This window comes from Delphinus delphis, chromosome 11 (assembly GCF_949987515.2).
Source record: "Delphinus delphis chromosome 11, mDelDel1.2, whole genome shotgun sequence".
Taxonomy (NCBI): Eukaryota; Metazoa; Chordata; class Mammalia; order Artiodactyla; family Delphinidae; genus Delphinus; species Delphinus delphis.
The window spans coordinates 21,223,462-21,239,828 of record NC_082693.1 but is presented as its reverse complement, the minus strand read 5'-3'; the positions used below and the strand labels follow the sequence as shown (position 1 = coordinate 21,239,828).

The 16,367-nt window shown below is 40.5% G+C and overlaps 1 protein-coding gene across 1 annotated transcript in view; it reads left to right on the top strand.

Moving 5' to 3' along the window:
* LMNTD1 (lamin tail domain containing 1) overlaps window positions 1-16,367 on the top strand; it is a 442,143-nt gene that overhangs the window by 142,994 nt on the left and 282,782 nt on the right. Inside the window, exon 7 of the transcript XR_009521169.1 lies at window positions 15,854-16,008. The gene's annotated coding sequence lies outside the window, so the exon portion shown is untranslated. The remainder of the gene's footprint in view (window positions 1-15,853; window positions 16,009-16,367) is intronic.

Sequence of the window (16,367 nt, the reverse complement as noted above, 5' to 3'; positions counted from 1 at the left end):
GCCTCTTTTATCAAAAATAAGGTGACCATATGTGCATGGGTTTATCTCTGGGCTTTCTATCCTGTTCCATTGATTTATATTTCTGTTTTTGTGCCAGTACCATACTGTCTTGATTTATTTATTTAGCTTTCTAGCATAGTCTGACGTCAGGGACCCTGATTCCTCCAGCTCCGTTTTTCTTTCTCAAGATTGCTTTGCCTATTTGGGGTCTTTTGTGTTTCCATACGAATTGTGAAAATTTCTGTTCTAGTTCTGTGAAAAATGCCAGTGGTAGTTTGATAGGGATTGTGTCGAATGTGTAGATTGCTTTGGGTAGTAGAGTCATTTTCACAATGTTGATTCTTCCATTCCAAGAATATGGTACATCTCTTGATCTGTTTGTATCGTCCTTAACTTCTTTCATCAGTGTCTTATAATTTTCTGCATACAGGCCTTTGGTCTCCTTAGGTAGGTTTATCCCTAGGTATTTTCTTCTTATTTTTGCAATGTTAAATGGGAATGTTTCCTTAATTTCTCTTTCAGATTTTCATCATTAGTATATAGGAATGCAAGAGATCAATGTGCATTAATTTTGTATCCTGCTACTTTACCAAATTCATTGATTAGCTCTAGTAGTTTTCTGGTAGCATCTTTAGGATTCTCTATGTATAATATCATGTCATCTGCAAACAGTCACAGCTTTACTTCTTATTTTCCAATCTGAATTCCTTTTATTTATTTTTCTTCTGTGACTGCTGTGGCTAAAACTTCCAAAACTGTGTTGAATAATAGTGGTGAGAGTGGACATCCTTGTCTTGTTCCTGATCTTAGCAGAAGTGGTTTCAGTTTTTCACCACTGAGAAGGGTGTTGGCTGTGCGTTTGTCATATATGGCCTTTATTATGCTGAGGTAGTTCCTCTATACCTACTTTCTGGAGAGTTTTTATCATAAATGGGTGTTGAATTTTGTTGAAACCTTCTCTGCATCTATTGAGATGATCATATGGTTTTTCTCCTTCAATTTGTTAATATGCTACAGGACATTGATTGATTTGTGTATACTGAAGAATCCTTGCATTTCTGGGATAAACCCCACTTGATCATGGTGTATGATCCTTTTAATGTGCTGTTGGATTCTGTTTGCTAGTATTTTGTTGAGGATTTTTGCATTTATGTTCATCACTGATACTGGCCTGTAGTTTTCTTTCTTTGTGACATCCTTGTCTGGTTTTGGTATAAGGGTGATGGTGGCCTCATATAATAGATTTGGGAGTGTTCCCCCCCTGCTATATTTTGGAAGAGTTTGAGAAGGATAGGTGTTAGTTCTTCTCTAAATGTTTGATAGAATTCACATGTGAAGCCATCCGGTCCTGGGCTTTGTTTTGCTGGAAGGTTTTTAATCAGTTTCCATTTCACTGCTTGTGATTGGTCTTTTTATATTTTCTATTTCTTCTTGGTTCAGTCTCAGAAGGTTGTGCTTTTCTAAGAATTTGTCCATTTCTTCCAGGTTGTCCATTTTATTGGCATAAAGTTGCTTGTCCATTGTATTTCTACAGGGTCAGTCGTTACTTATTTTTTCATTTCTTTTTTTTTTAACATCTTTATTGGAGTATAATTGCTTTACAGTGGTGTGTTAGTTTCTGCTTTATAACAAAGTGAATCAGTTATACGTATACATATGTTCCCATATCTCTTCCCTCTTGCGTCTCCCTCCCTCCCACTCTCCCTATCCCACACCTCAAGGTGGTCACAAACCACCGAGCTGATCTCCCTGTGCTATGGGGCTGCTTCCCACTAGCTATCTATTTTACGTTTGGTAGTGTATATATGTCCATGCCACTCTCTCATTTTGTCACAGCTTACCCTTGCCCCTCCCCATATCCTCAAGTCCATTGTCTAGTAGGTCTGTGTCGTAATTCCCGTCTTACCCCTAGGTTCTTCATGACATTGTTTCTTTTTTTCTTAGATTCCATATATATGTGTTAGCATATGGTATTTTTTTTCTCTTTCTGACTTACTTCACTCTGTATGACAGACTCTAGGTCTATCCACCTCACTACAAATAACTCAATTTCGTTTCTTTTTATGGCTGAGTAATATTCCATTGTATATATGTGCCACATCTTCTTTATCCATTCATCTGTAGATGGACACTTAGGTTGCTTCCATGTCCTGGCTATTGTAAATAGAGCTGCAGTGAACATTTTGGTACATGACTCTTTTTGAATTAGGGTTTTCTCAGGGTATATGCCCAGTAGTGGGATTGCTGGGTCACATGGTACTTCTATTTTTAGTTTTTTAAGGAACCTCCATACTGTTCTCCATAGTGGCTGTATCAATTTACATTCTCACCAACAGTGCAAGAGTGTTCCCTCTTCTCCACAGCCTCTCCAGCATTTATTCTTTATAGATTTTTTGATGATGGCCATTCTGACTTGTGTGAGATGATATCTCATTATAGTTGTTTTCTGTTTTGTTTTGTTTTGTTTTGTGGTATGTGGGTCTCTCACTGTTGTGGCCTCTCCCGTTGCGGAGCACGGGCTCCAGACGCGCAGGCTCAGCGGCCATAGCTCATGGGCCTAGCCACTCCACAGCATGTGGGATCTTCCTGGACTGGGGCACGAACCCGTGTCCCCTGCATCGGCAGGCGGACTCTCAACCACTGCGCCACCAGGGAAGCCCTCATTGTAGTTTTGATTTGCATTTCTCTAATGATTAATGATGTTGAGCATTCTTTCATGTGTTTGTTGGTAATCTGTATATCTTCTTTGGAGAAATGTCGATTTAGGTCTTCTGCCCATTTTTGGATTGGGTTGTTTGTTTTTTTGTTATTGAGCTGCATGAGCTGCTTGTAAATTTTGGAAATTAATACATTGTCAGTTGCTTCATTTGCAAATATTTTCTCCCATTCTGAGGGTTGTCTTTTGGTCTTGTTTATGGTTTCCTTTGCTGTGCAAAAGCTTTTAAGTTTCATTAGGTCCCATTTGTTTATTTTTGTTTTAATATCCATTTCTCTAGGAGGCGGGTCAAAAAGGATCTTGCTGTGATTTATGTCATAAAGTGTTCTGCCTATGTTTTCCTCTAAGAGTTTGATAGTGTCTGGAATTACATTTAGGTCTTTACTCCATTTTCAGTTTATTTTTGTGTATGGTGTTAGGGAGTTTTCTAATTTCATACTTTTACATGTACCTGTCCAGTTTTCCCAGCACCACATATTGAAGAGGCTGTCTTTTCTCCACTGTATATTCTTGCCTCCTTTGTCAAAGATAAGATGACCATATGTGCATGCGTTTATCTCTGGGCTTTCTATCCTGTTCCATTGATCTATATTTCTGTTTTTCTGCCACTACCATACTGTCTTGATTACTGTAGATTTGTAGTATAGTCTGAAGTCAGGGAGCCTGATTCCTCAGGCTCCATTTTTCGTCCTCAAGTTTGCTTTGGCTATTCGGGGTCTTATGTTTTTCCATCCAAATTGTGAAAATTTTTGTTCTAGTTCTGTGAAAAATGCAAGTGGTAGTTTGATAGGGATTGCATTGAATCTGTAGATTGCTTTGGGTACTAGAGTTATTTTCACAATGTCGATTCTTCCAATCCAAGAACATGGTATATCTCTCCATCTATTTGTATCATCTTTAATTTCTTTCATCAGTGTCTTATAATTTTCTGCGTACAGGTCTTTTGTCTCCTTAGGTAGGTTTATTCCTATATATTTTATTCTTTTGTTGCAATGGTAAACGGGAGTGTTTTCTTAATTTCACTTTCAGATTTTTCATCATTAGTGTATAGGAATGCCAGAAATTTCTGTGCATTAATTCTGTATCCTGCAACTTTACCAAATTCATTGATTACCTCTAGTACTTTTCTGGTAGCATCTTTAGGATTCTCTATGTATAGTATCATATCATCTGCAAACAGTGACAGCTTTACTTCTTTTCCAATCTGAATTCATTTTATTTCTTTTTCTTCTCTGATGCTGTGGCTAAAACTTCCAGAACTATGTTGAATAATAGTGCTGACAGTGGGCAACCTTGTCTTGTTCCTGATCTTAGTGGAAATGCTTTCAGTTTTTCACCATTGAGGATGATGCTGGCTGTGGGTTTGTCATATATGGCCTTTATTATGTTGAGGAAAGTTCCCTCTATGCCTACTTTCTAGAGGGTTTTTATCATAAATGGGTGTGGAATTTTGTCGAAAGCTTTCTCTGCATCTATTGAGATGATCATATGGTTTTTCTCCTTCAATTTTTTACTATGGTGTATCACGTTGATTGATTTGTGCATATTGAAGAATCCTTGCATTCCTGGCATAAACACCACTTGATCATGGTGTATGGTCCTTTTAATGTGCTGTTGGATTCTGTTTGCTAGTATTTTGTTGAGGATTTTTGCATCTATGTTCTTCAGTGATATTGGCCTACTGTAATTTTCTTTCTTTGTGACATCTTTGTCTGATTTTGGTATCAGGGTGATGGTGGCCTCATGGAATGAGTTTGGGAGTGTTCCTCCCTCTGCTATATTTTGGAAGAGTTTGAGAAGGATAGGTGTTAGCTCTTCTCTAAATGTTTGATAGAATTCACCTGTGAAGCCCTCTGGTCCTGGGCTTTTGTTTTTTGGAAGATTTTTCATCACAGTTTCAATTTCAATGCTTGTGATTGGTCTGTTCATATTTTCTATTTCTTCCTGGTTCAGTCTTGGCAGGTTGTGCATTTCTAAAATTTTTTCAATTTCTTCCAGGTCTTCCATTTCATTAGCGTAGTGTTGCTTGTCGTAATCTCTCATGATCCTTTGTATTGCTTCAGTGTCAGTTGTTACTTCTCCTTTTTCATTTCTAATTCCGTTGATTTGAGTCTTCTCCCTTTTATTCTTGGTGGGTCTGGCTAATGGTTTATCAATTTTGTTTATCTTCTCAAAGAACCAGCTTTTAATTTTATTGATCTTTGCTATCGTTTCCTTCATTTCTTTTTCATTTATTTCTGATATGATCTTTATGATTCATTTCCTTCTGCTAACTTGGGGGTTTTTGTTCTTCTTTCGTGAATTCCTTTAGGTGCAGGGTTAGGTTGTTTATTTGAGATGTTTCCTGTTTCTTAAGGTAGGATTGTATTGCTATAAACTTCCCTCTGAGAACTGATTTTGCTGCATCCCATAGGTTTTTGGGTTTTTTTTTTTGCTGTACGCAGGCCTCTCACTGTTGTGGCCTCTCCCGTTGCAGAGCACAGGCTCTGGATGTGCAGGCTCAGCGGCCACGGCTCACGGGCCCAGCTGCTCCACGGCATGTGGGATCTTCCCAGACTGGGGCACGAACCCATGTCCCCTGCATCGGCAGGCAGACTCTCAACCACTGTGCCACCAGGGAAGCCCTCCCATTGGTTTTGGATCGTCATGTCTCCATTGTCATTTGTTTCTAGGTATTTTTTGATTTGCTCTTTGATTTCTTCAGTGATGTCTTGGCTATTTAATAGCGTATTGTTTATCTTCCATGTGCTTGTATATCTTACAGATCTTTTCCTGTAATTGATATCTAGTCTTATGGCGTTGTGGTCAGAAAAGATACTTGATAAGATTCCAATTTTCTTAAATTTACCAAGGCTTGATTTGTGACCCAAGATATGATCTATCCTGCAGAATGTTCCATGAGCACTTGAGAAAAATGTGTATTCTGTTATTTTTGGATGGAATGTCCTATAAATGTCAATTAAGTCCATCTTGTTTAATGTATCATTTAAAGCTTGTGTTTCCTTATTTATTTTCATTTTGGATAATCTGTCCATTGGTGAAAGTGGGGTGTTAACGTCCCCTACTATGATTGTGTTACTGTCAGTTTCCCCTTTTATGGCTGTTAGCATTTGCCTTATGTATTGAGGTGCTCCTATGTTGGGTGCATAAATATTTACAATTGTTATATCTTCTTCTTGCATTGATCCCTTGATCATTATGTAGTGTCCTTTTTTGTCTCTTGTAATAGTCTTTATTTTAAAGTCTATTTTGTCTGATATGAGAATAGCTACTCCAGCTTTCTTTTGATTTCCATTTGCATGGAATATCTTTTTCCATCCCCTCACTTTCAATCTGTATGTGTCCCTAGGTCTGAAGTGGGTCTCTTGTAGACAGCATATATATAGGTCATGTTTTTGTATCCATTCAGCCAGTCTGTGTCTTTTGGTGGGAGCATTTAGTCCATTTACATTTAAGGTAATTATCGATCTGCATGTTCCTATTCCCATTTTCTTAATTGTTTTGGGTTTGTTATTGTAGGTCTTTTCCTTCTCTTGTGTTTCTTGCCTAGAGAAGTTCCTTTAGCATTTGTTGTAAAGGTGGTTTAGTGGTGCTGAACTCTCTCAGCTTTTGCTTGTTTGTAAAGGTTTTAATTTCTCCATCAAATCTGAATGAGATCCTTGCTGGGTAGAGTAATCTTGGTTGTAGGTTTTTCTCCTTCATCACTTTAAATATGTCCTGCCAGTCCCTTCTGGCTTGCAGAGTTTCTGCTGAAAGATCAGCTGTTAACCTTATGGGGATTCCCTTATGTGTTATTTGTTGCTTTTCCCTTGCTGCTTTTAATAGGTTTTCTTTGTATTTAATTTTTGACAGTTTGATTAATATGTGTCTTTGTGTGTTTCTCCTTGGATTTATCCTGTATGGGACTCTCTCTGCTTCCTGGACTTGATTAACCATTTCCTTTCCCATATTAGGGAAGTTTTTAACTATAATCTTTTCAAATATTTTCTCAGTCCCTTTCTTTTTCTCTTCTTTTTCTGGGACACCTATAATTCGAATGTTGGTGTCTTTAATGTTGTCCCAGAGGTCTCTGAGACTGTCCTCAGTTCTTTTCATTCTTTTTTCTTTATTCTGCTCTGCAGTAGTTATTTCCACTATTTTATCTTCCAGGTCACTTATCCGTTCTTCTGCCTCAGTTATTCTGCTATTGATCCCTTCTAGGGTGTTTTTAATTTCATTTATTGCGTTGTTCATCATTGCTTGTTTCCTCTTTAGTTCTTCTACATCCTTGTTAAATGTTTCTTGCATTTTCTCTATTCTATTTCCAAGATTTTGGGTCATCTTTACTATCATTATTCTGAATTCTTTTTCAGGTAGACTGCCTATTTCCTCTTCATTTGTTAGGTCTGGTGGGTTTTTATCTTGTTCCTTTATCTGCTGTGTGTTTTCCTGTGTTCTCATTTTGCTCATCTTACTGTGTTTGGGTCTCCTTTTTGCAGGCTACAGGTTCGTAGTTCCCGTTGTTTTTGGTGTCTGTCCCCAGTGGCTAAGGTTGGTTCAGTGGGTTGTGTGTCCTTCCTGGTGGAGGGGATTAGTGCCTGTGTTCTGGTGGATGAGGCTGGATCTTGTCTTTCTGGTGGGCATGTGCACAACTGGTGGTGTGTTTTGGGGTGTCTGTGGCCTTATTATGATTTTAGGCAGCCTCTCTGGCAATGGATGGGGCTGTGTTCCTGTCTTGCTAGTTGTCTGGCATAGGGTGTCCAGCACTGTAGCTTGCTGATCATTGAGTGAAGCTGGGTCTTGGTGTTCAGATGCAGATCTCTGGGAGATTTTCGCTGTTTGATATTACGTGGAGCTGGGAGGTCTCTTGTGGACCATTGTCCTGAAGTTGGCTCTCCCACCTCAGAGTCACAGCACTGACTTCTGGCGGGAGCACCAAGAGGCTTTCATCCACACGGCTCAGAATAAAAGGGAGAAACAGGGCTTCCCTGGTGGTGCAGTGGTTGAGAGTCTGCCTGCCGATGCAGGGAACATGGGTTCGTGCCCTGGTCCCGCATGCCACGGAGCGGCTGGGCCCGTGAGCCATGGCTGCTGAGCCTGCGTGTCCGGAGCCTGTGCTCCACAATGGGAGAGGCCACAACAGTGAGGGGCCCACGTACCGAATAAATAAAATAAAGTAAAAGGGAGAAACAATAGAAAGAAAGAAAGAGGATAAAATAAAATAAATAAGATAAAATAAAATAAAGTTATTAAAATAAAAAATTATTATTATGAAAAAAAATTTTTTAAATAAAAAAAAACAAAAAAGAACGGACGGACAGAATCCTAGGACAAATGGTGAAAGCAAAGCTATACATACAAAATCTCACACAGAAGCATACACATACACACTCACAAAAAGAGGAAAAGGGGAAAAAAAAATATATATATATATATATATATATATCTCGACGCTCCCAAAGTCCACCTCCTCAATTTGGGATGATTCGTTGTCTATTCAGGTGTTCCACAGATGCAGGCACATCAAGTTGATTGTGGAGCTTTCATATGCTGCTTCTGAGGCTGCTGGGAGAGATTTCCCTTTCTCTTCTTTGTTTTCACTGATGAGCTTTGGATTTGGACCCACCTCAGCTTGTAGGTCACCGGAGGGCATCTGTTCTTCACTCAGACAGGAAGGGGTTAAAGGAACAGCTGCTTCGGGTACTCTGGCTCACTCAGGCCGTGGGGGAGGGAGGGGCACGGAGTGAGGGGCGGGCCTGCGGTGGAAGAGGCTGGCGTGACGTTGCACCAGCCTGAGGCGCGCCGTGAGTTCTCCCGGGGAAGTTGTCCCTGGATCACGGGACCCTGACAGTGGCGGGCTGCACAGGTTTCCAGGAGGGGAGGTGTGGACAGTGACCTGTGCTCGCACACAGGCTTCCTGGTGGCGGCAGCAGCAGCCTTAGCATCTCATGCCCGTCTGTGGAGTCTGCGCTGATAGTCACGGCTCGTGCCCATCTCTGGAGCTCCTTTAAGCAGTGCTCTTAAACCCCTCTCCTCGCGCACCAGGAAACAAAGAGGGAAGAAATAGTCTCTTGCCTCTTTGGCAGCTCCAGACTTTTCCCGGACTCCCTCCCAGGTAGCCGTGGTGCACTAGCCCCCTTCAGGCTGTGTTCACGCAGCCAACCCCAGTCCTCTCCCTGGGATCCGACCTCCGAACCCTGAGCCTCGGCTCCTAGCCCCCGTCCGCCCCAGCGGGTGAGCAGACAAGCCTCTCGGGTTGGTGAGTGCTGGTCGGCACCGATCCTCTGTGCGGGCATCTCTCTGCTTTGCCCTCCGCACCCCTGTGGCTGTGCTCTCCTCCGAGGCTCGGAAACTCCCCCCTCCACCACCCACAGTCTCTGCCCGCGAATGGGCTTCCTAGTGTGTGGATACCTTTCCAACTTAACAGCTCCCTCCCACTGGTGCAGGTCCTGTCCCTATTCTTTTGTCTGTGTTTTTACTTTTTTCTTTTGCCCTACCCAGGTACGTGGGAGTTTCTTGCCTAATAGGAGGTCTGAGGTCTTCTGCCAGCATTCAGTAGGTGTTCTGTAGGAGTAGTTCCACGTGTAGATGTATTTATGATGTATCTGTGGGGAGGAAGGTGATCTCCGCATCTCACTCTTCCACCATCTTCTCTAACCTCCTCCTTTTTTCATTTCTAATTCTGTTGATTTGAGTCTTCTCCCTTTTTTTCTTGGTGAGTCTGGCTAAAGTTTTATCAATTTTGTTTATCTTCTCCAAGAACCAGCTTTTAGTTTTATTGATCTTTGCTATTGTTTCTTCATTTCTTTTTCATTTATTTCTGATCTGATCTTAATGATTTCTTTCCTTCTGCTAACTTTGGGGTTTTTTTGTTCCTCTTTCTCTAATTGCTTTATGTGTAAGGTTAGGTTGTTTATTTGAGATGTTTCTTGTTTCTTGAGGTAGGATTGTATTTCTATAAACTTCCCTCTTAGACCTGCTTTTGCTGCATCCCACAGGTTTTGGGTCATCGTGTTTTCATTGTCATTTGTTTCTAGGTGTTTTTTATTTTCCTCTTTGATTTCTTCAGTGATGTCTTGGCTATTTAATAGCGTATTGTTTAGCCTCCATGTGTTTGTATTTTTTACATTTTTTTTCCTGTAATTGATATCTAGTCTCAGAGCGTTTTGGCCAGAAAAGATACCTGATATGATTTCAATTTTCTTAAATTTACCAAGGCTTGATTTGTGACCCAAGATATGATCTATCCTGCAGAATGTTCCATAAGCACTTGAGAAGAAAGCATATTCTGTTGTTTTTGGATGGAAAGTCCTATAAATATCAATTAAGTCCATCTTGTCTAATGTTGTCATTTAAAGCTTGTGTTTCCTTATTTATTTTCATTTTGGATAATCTGTCCATTGGTGAAAGTTGGGTGTTAAATTCCCCTGCTGTGACTGTTTTACTGTCGATTTCCCCTTTTATGGCTGCTAGCATTTGCCTTATGTATTGAGGTGCTCCTATGTTGGGTGCATAAATATTTACAATTGTTATATCTTCTTCTTGGATTGATCCCTTGATCCTTATGTAATGTCCTTCTTTGTCTCTTGTAATACTCCTTATTTTAAAGTCTATTGGTCTGATATGAGAATTGATACTCCAGCTTTCTTTTGATTTCCATTTGCATGGAATATCTTTTTCCATCCCCTCACTTTCAGTCTGTATGTGTCACAAGGTCTGAAGTGGGTCTCTTGTAGACAGCATATATATGGGTCTTGTTTTTGTATCCATTCAGCCAGTCTGTGTCCTTTGATTGGAGCATTAAATCCATTTACATTTAAGATAATTATCGATATGTATGTTCCTATTCCCATTTTCTTAATTGTTTTGGGTTTGTTATTGTAGGTCTTTTCCTTCTTTTGTGTTTCCTGCCTAGTGATGTTCCTTTAGCTTTTGTTGTAAAGCTGGTTTGGTGGTGCTGAATTCTCTTAACTTTTGCTTGTCTGTAAAGGTTTTAATTTCCCTATCAAATCTGAATGAGATCCTTGCTGGGTAGAGAAATCTTAGGTGTAGGTTTTTCCTTTTCATCACTTTAAATATGTCCTGCCACTCCCTTCTGGCTTGCAGAGTTTCTACTGAAGGATCAGCTGTTAACCTTATGGGGATTCCCTTGTATGTTATTTGTTGTTTTTCCCTTGCTGCTTTCAATATTTTTTCTTTGTATTTAATTTTTGATAGTTTGATTAATATGTGTCTTGGCATGTATCCTATATGGGACTCTCTGTGCTTCCTGGACTTGATTGACTATTTCGTTTCCCATGTTAGGGAAGTTTTCAACTATAAGCTCTTCAAATATTTTCTCAGTCCCTTTCTTTTTCCCTTCTTCTTCTGGGACCCCTATAATTTGAATGTTGGTGCATTTAATGTTGTCCCAGAGGTCTCTGAGATTGTCCTCAATTCTTTTCACTTTTTTTTCTTTATTCTCCTCTGCAGTAGTTATTTCCACTATTTTGTCTTCCAGGTCACTTATCCGTTCTTCTGCCTCAGTTATTCTGCTATTGATTCCTTTTAAAGAATTTTAAATTTCATTTATTGTATTGTTCATCATTGTTTGTTTGCTCTTTAGTTCTTCTAGGTTCATGTTAAACATTTCTTGTATTTTCTCCATTCTATTTCCAAGATTTTGGATCATCTTTACTATCATTACTCTGAATTCTGTTTCAGGTAGACTGCCTATTTCCTCTTCATTTGTTAGGTCTGGTGGGTTTTTACTTTGCTCCTTCATCTGCTGCATATTTCTCTGTCTTCTCATTTTGTTTAACTTACTGTGTTTGGAGTCTCTTTTTCACAGGCTGCAGGTTTGTAGTTCCCATTGTTTTTGTTGTCTGCCCCCAGTGGGTGAGGTTGTTTCAGTGGCTTTTGTAGGCTTTTTGGTGGAGGGCACTTGTGCCTGTGTTTTGGTGGGTGGGGCTGGATCTTGTCTTTCTGGTGGGCAGGGCCATGCCCAGTGGTGTGTTTTGGCATGTCTGTGAGCTTAGTATGATATTAGGCAGCCTCTCTGTTAATGGGTTGGGTTGTGTTCCTGTCTTGCTAGTTGTTTGGCATGGGACATCCAGCACTGGAGCCTGCTGGCCGTTGGGTGGAGCTGGATCTTAGCATTGAGATGGAGATCTCTGGGAGAGCTCTTGCCAATTGATATTACCTGGTGCCAGGAGATCTCTGGTGGTCCAATGTCCTGAACTCGGCTCTCCCACATTAGAGACTCAGGCCTGACACCAGGCCAGAGCACCAAGACCCTGTCAGCACATAGCTCAGAAGAAAACAGAGAAAAAAAGAAAGAAAATAAAATTTTTAATAAAATTAATAAAAATTTTTATATTATTTAAATAAAAAAGGAATAAAAAAAGAAGAGAACAAGCAAACAAATCCACCAATGATAACAAGCACAAAAAACTAAACTAAGATAAACATAAAAATCAGAAACAAATCAGTTGCAGACAGCAAACCCCAAGTCTACAGTTGCTCCCAAAGTCCACTGCCTCAATTTTGGGACTATTTGTTGTCTGTTTAGGTATTGCAGAGATGCAGGGTACATCAACTTGATTGTGGAGATTTAATCTGCTGCTCCTGAGGCTGCTGGGAGAAATTTCCCTTTCTCTTCTTTGTTTGCACAGCTCCCGGGGTTCAGCTTTGATTTTGGCTCCACTTCTGCGTGTAGGTCACCCTCTGGCATCTGTTTCCCGCCCAGAGAGGAGGGGGTTAAAGCAGCAGCTAATTAGGGTGCTTTGACTCACTCAGGCCGTGGGGAGGGAGGCATACGGTAGTCACAGTTGGAAGGTGGGACGAGCCTGCAGTGGCAGAGGCCAGTGTGACGTTGCAACAGCTTGAGGCGCGCCATGTGTTCTCCTGGGGAGGTTGTTCCTGGATCTCAGGACGCTGGCAGTGGCGGGCTGCACACGCTCCTTGGGGGGTGTGGATAGTGACCTGTGCTTGCACACAGGATTCCTGGTGTCAGCAGAAGCAGCGTTCGCGTTGTTCGTGCCCGTCTCTGGGGTCCGCGCTGATAGCCACGGCTCGCGCCCGTCTCTGGAGCTAGTTTAGGCGGTGCTCTGAATCCCCTCTCCTTGTGCACCCTGAAACAATGGTCTCTTGCCTCTTAGGCAGTTCCAGACTTTTTCCCGGACTCCCTCCTGGCTAGCTGTGGTGCACTAGCCCCCTTCAGGCTGTGTTCGTGCAGCCAACCCCAGTCCTCTGCCTGGAATCCAACCTCTGAAGCCCGAGCCTCAGCTCCCAGCCCCTGCCCGCCCCGGCGGGTGAGCAGACAAGCCTCTTGGGCTGGTGAGTGCTGGTCGGCACCAATCCCCTGTGCGGGAACGTCTCTGCTTTGCCCTCCGCACCCCTGTTGCTGCGCTCTCCTCCATGGCTCCAAAGCTTCCCCCCCACCACCCCCCATCTCCACCAGGGAAGGGGCTTCCTAGTGTGTGGAAACCTTTCCTCCTTCATGACTCCCTCCCACTGGTGCAGGTCCCGTTCCTGTTCTTTTGTTTCTGTTTTTTCTTTTTCTTTTGCCCTACCTAGGTACGTGGGGAGTTTCTTGCCTTTTGGGAGGTCTGAGGTCTTCTGCCAGCATTCAGTAGGTGTTCTGTAGGAGTTGTTCCACATGTAGATGTATTCCTGATGTATTTGTGGGGAGGAAGGTGATCTCCACCTCTTACTCCTCCACCATCTTGAAGGTCCCCCCACCTTGTGATATTTTAAATCATCATCATTATTATAATTTAAAACTTAGGGAACAGGTTCAGAGCCTTTAATAAAAATTAAGTAGAAATCTGATCCAAAGCCAGTTCTCTCTGACTCAGAATCCCACGCACCCAAAATCCCATCCTCTTTCATTACACAAGGAAAGAAAGAAAGAGAGGGAAGAAGGGAGAGAAATCAGGAAGAATGGAAAGAAAAGAGGAGAAAAGGACTGAAGGCAAGTAGGGGAGTAAAGATTTGAATTCAGGAAAGTTTCTCTGCAACAAGCAAGAGAGTCAAATTGACCATTCCATTAATTTCATTGCTCCTACTGTGTTTTAATTTTATTGTACAGGAGTACCTTAATATAGACCTAAACACAGATCATAGAAATAGAGGGGAGAAAAATCAGTATTGGTAACAAAAATGTAGTATACTTAATGGAAAGACCTCTGATTCTCTGTTCAATTATGTTTTCTACTGAAATGAAGGCGACATTTAGGGTATCTACTTGCTAATACTGCCACCTTGCTCAACTTTCTGAGGTTTTCGCTCATGTCCAAGAAACTAGAATATAGAGCTGATAGTGAAGGAATTTACTGATCCATGTGTGCTATTTAAATTTTCTTGAAATTATTCAAATTTCTCTAGCCTAGAAATCAGGGCAGAATCTCAGGACAGATGGGTTGGTAATGAGTTTTTCACCTCTTTCAGCTGCCAAGCAATTTGGAAATTGCACGAGGCCAGGCTTTGTCAGTGCAGTTTGGCACTTCAACTTGAAGACTAGTCTGACACCAGGAAATTGTCATCATCAGCTAATGCTTAGCAAGTGTGGCACGCCAAGTGTCATGAAAATGGAAAGAAAAATAATGCTCTGTTCTGATCATAGCTTCCTCACAAGTTTGGGTTGCAACTGATTTCTCTGTCGATCTAAAAGTTCAACTTCTATCTCCAGTCCAGGCACCCTTCTTAGTTTTGTTCCCATGTGTTTGATTATCTACTGGACATTTTTACTTGGATATCATGAAGATACCTCAAAGTGCCTACGCTCAAAACTGAGTTCTTGACATTACCCAAGAAAACCCTTCTTGCTCCAGTGTTTCCTGTCTTAATAAATATTAATATCATCCAACCATCTAATGGTTCAGACCTGAAATCTCTCTTGATTAATCCCCTCCCTCCCTGCACCATATCCATCCAATCGCCAAGGCCTGTTGGTTCTATTTCTTAAACATTTCCTGAATCTGTCCACTTCTCTCCATCCCCATCCCCATCATTAACTTTAGGTCACCATCAAATTTGACCCATACTCGGGTGTAGATCCCTCACTGAAGGTCACTAACTTTTCCTATTCTGCCCAATCCATTTTCTCTGTGGAGCTAGAGTGGTACTAAGTATCACATCATGCCATTCTGCTGCTGGAAACCATTCAATGCTTTCCACTGGTTGGGAAATGAAGTCTGAACATCTCAGCATAACTTAGAAGGCTCTTATCCACCTCCTCAGCATCATTTCTTACCAGTTAGTCATTTAGTTAGGAAACATTTATTGTGTTCCAGACCTTGTTTAGGCTCTGGAAGTATGGTCAAAACTTACATACTATTGGGAGCACACAGACAATAAGCATGGAAACAAATAAATGAATAATGATTTTAAGTACTGACAAATATTCACCAGGGAGATTTTTGTGGGACCTGCCTCTTATAAGCTTTTCCCTATTCCATCTAAACTAACTTACATGTTTCTGACATGTGCTCCCCTATAAGCATATGTTAAAATTGTTATAATTTAGCACCCTTTATTTCTTGAGTATCTATCTTCTATGCTGGATCATTACAGATTTGGCAAGAGCAAAGATTCTTTTTAGATATTACTATCTGATCCCAGTGCCTAGCTTTTTCCTGGCATATGTCAGGTGTCTAATAAATATTTGTGAAATAAATGAATGTTACTTCCTTAGTATGAATTGATTGATAAGTTCTTATCTGGGTGAAAATAAAAAATATATGGTGAAATTAAAAATTGGATGAAAATAAAAAATATAGGCCTTCTGAAATTTGTAACTTTTCAGGTATTGTAGGCTTACATGAATTACGTTGAACTTCCCAATATAGAAATTGATTAAACTTATTCACTCCAAATCACTAAATCCTTGCAGATAATAAAATTCTATGCATTACCGATCTTTTAGCTTTTCTCATTTGCTGAGAAAACCAAATTGAGAAAGAACTTTGGAGAACTGCGAGATGAAAACAATATGGTCTGTAATTAAAACACTGCAAGGAAGAAACATAGATGGCTTCAGTGGTTAATGTATTAGCAAAGAAACAAGAAAGTGAGTTGGGATGATCATAGGTGTTGCTATGTTAACAACGTCAGTTTGTTCAGTGCATTTATCTTTCCAAGATTTATACCTGTTTTATCTGTTTTATCAAATTTTAGGTTTTTGCAAGGAGTAATAGAACAGTGTTACACCCTTCTAAAGGGTAATGCAATGACCACACGATCTTCCATTTTCAAGGCCTTTGGAGAACATTTTGTCTACCTCTGCTCACCAAAAAGCAAGAAAATCACAACAGATATCAGCTTGAATAAAGGTTTGGATTAGCTTTTATATGCTTTTTTAAAAAAATAGTTTGTCCCACCCTTAAAACAAAGTATTTGGTTACTAATTTTTACAGTTTTATCCTGCTATGGGTGAAAAAAAACTTCTGGGAGACTTTGAGTGCCAGTCCTTTATTATTTTCTTCTTAAATTTTTTCTTACAACATCCTGTAGGTTTTCTGTGGTGGTTTAGGGTATGTACCAGAGTTTCTGTTAGAAACATTAGCTTTCAAAAAAAATATATTGGCACACAATCTCCAAGAATATTTGTCTTATCAAATTATTTTAAAGATGAATACTGCTTTTTCAATCACCACCATTCCTCACCAAGCTCATTGCTTGCAAATATTCC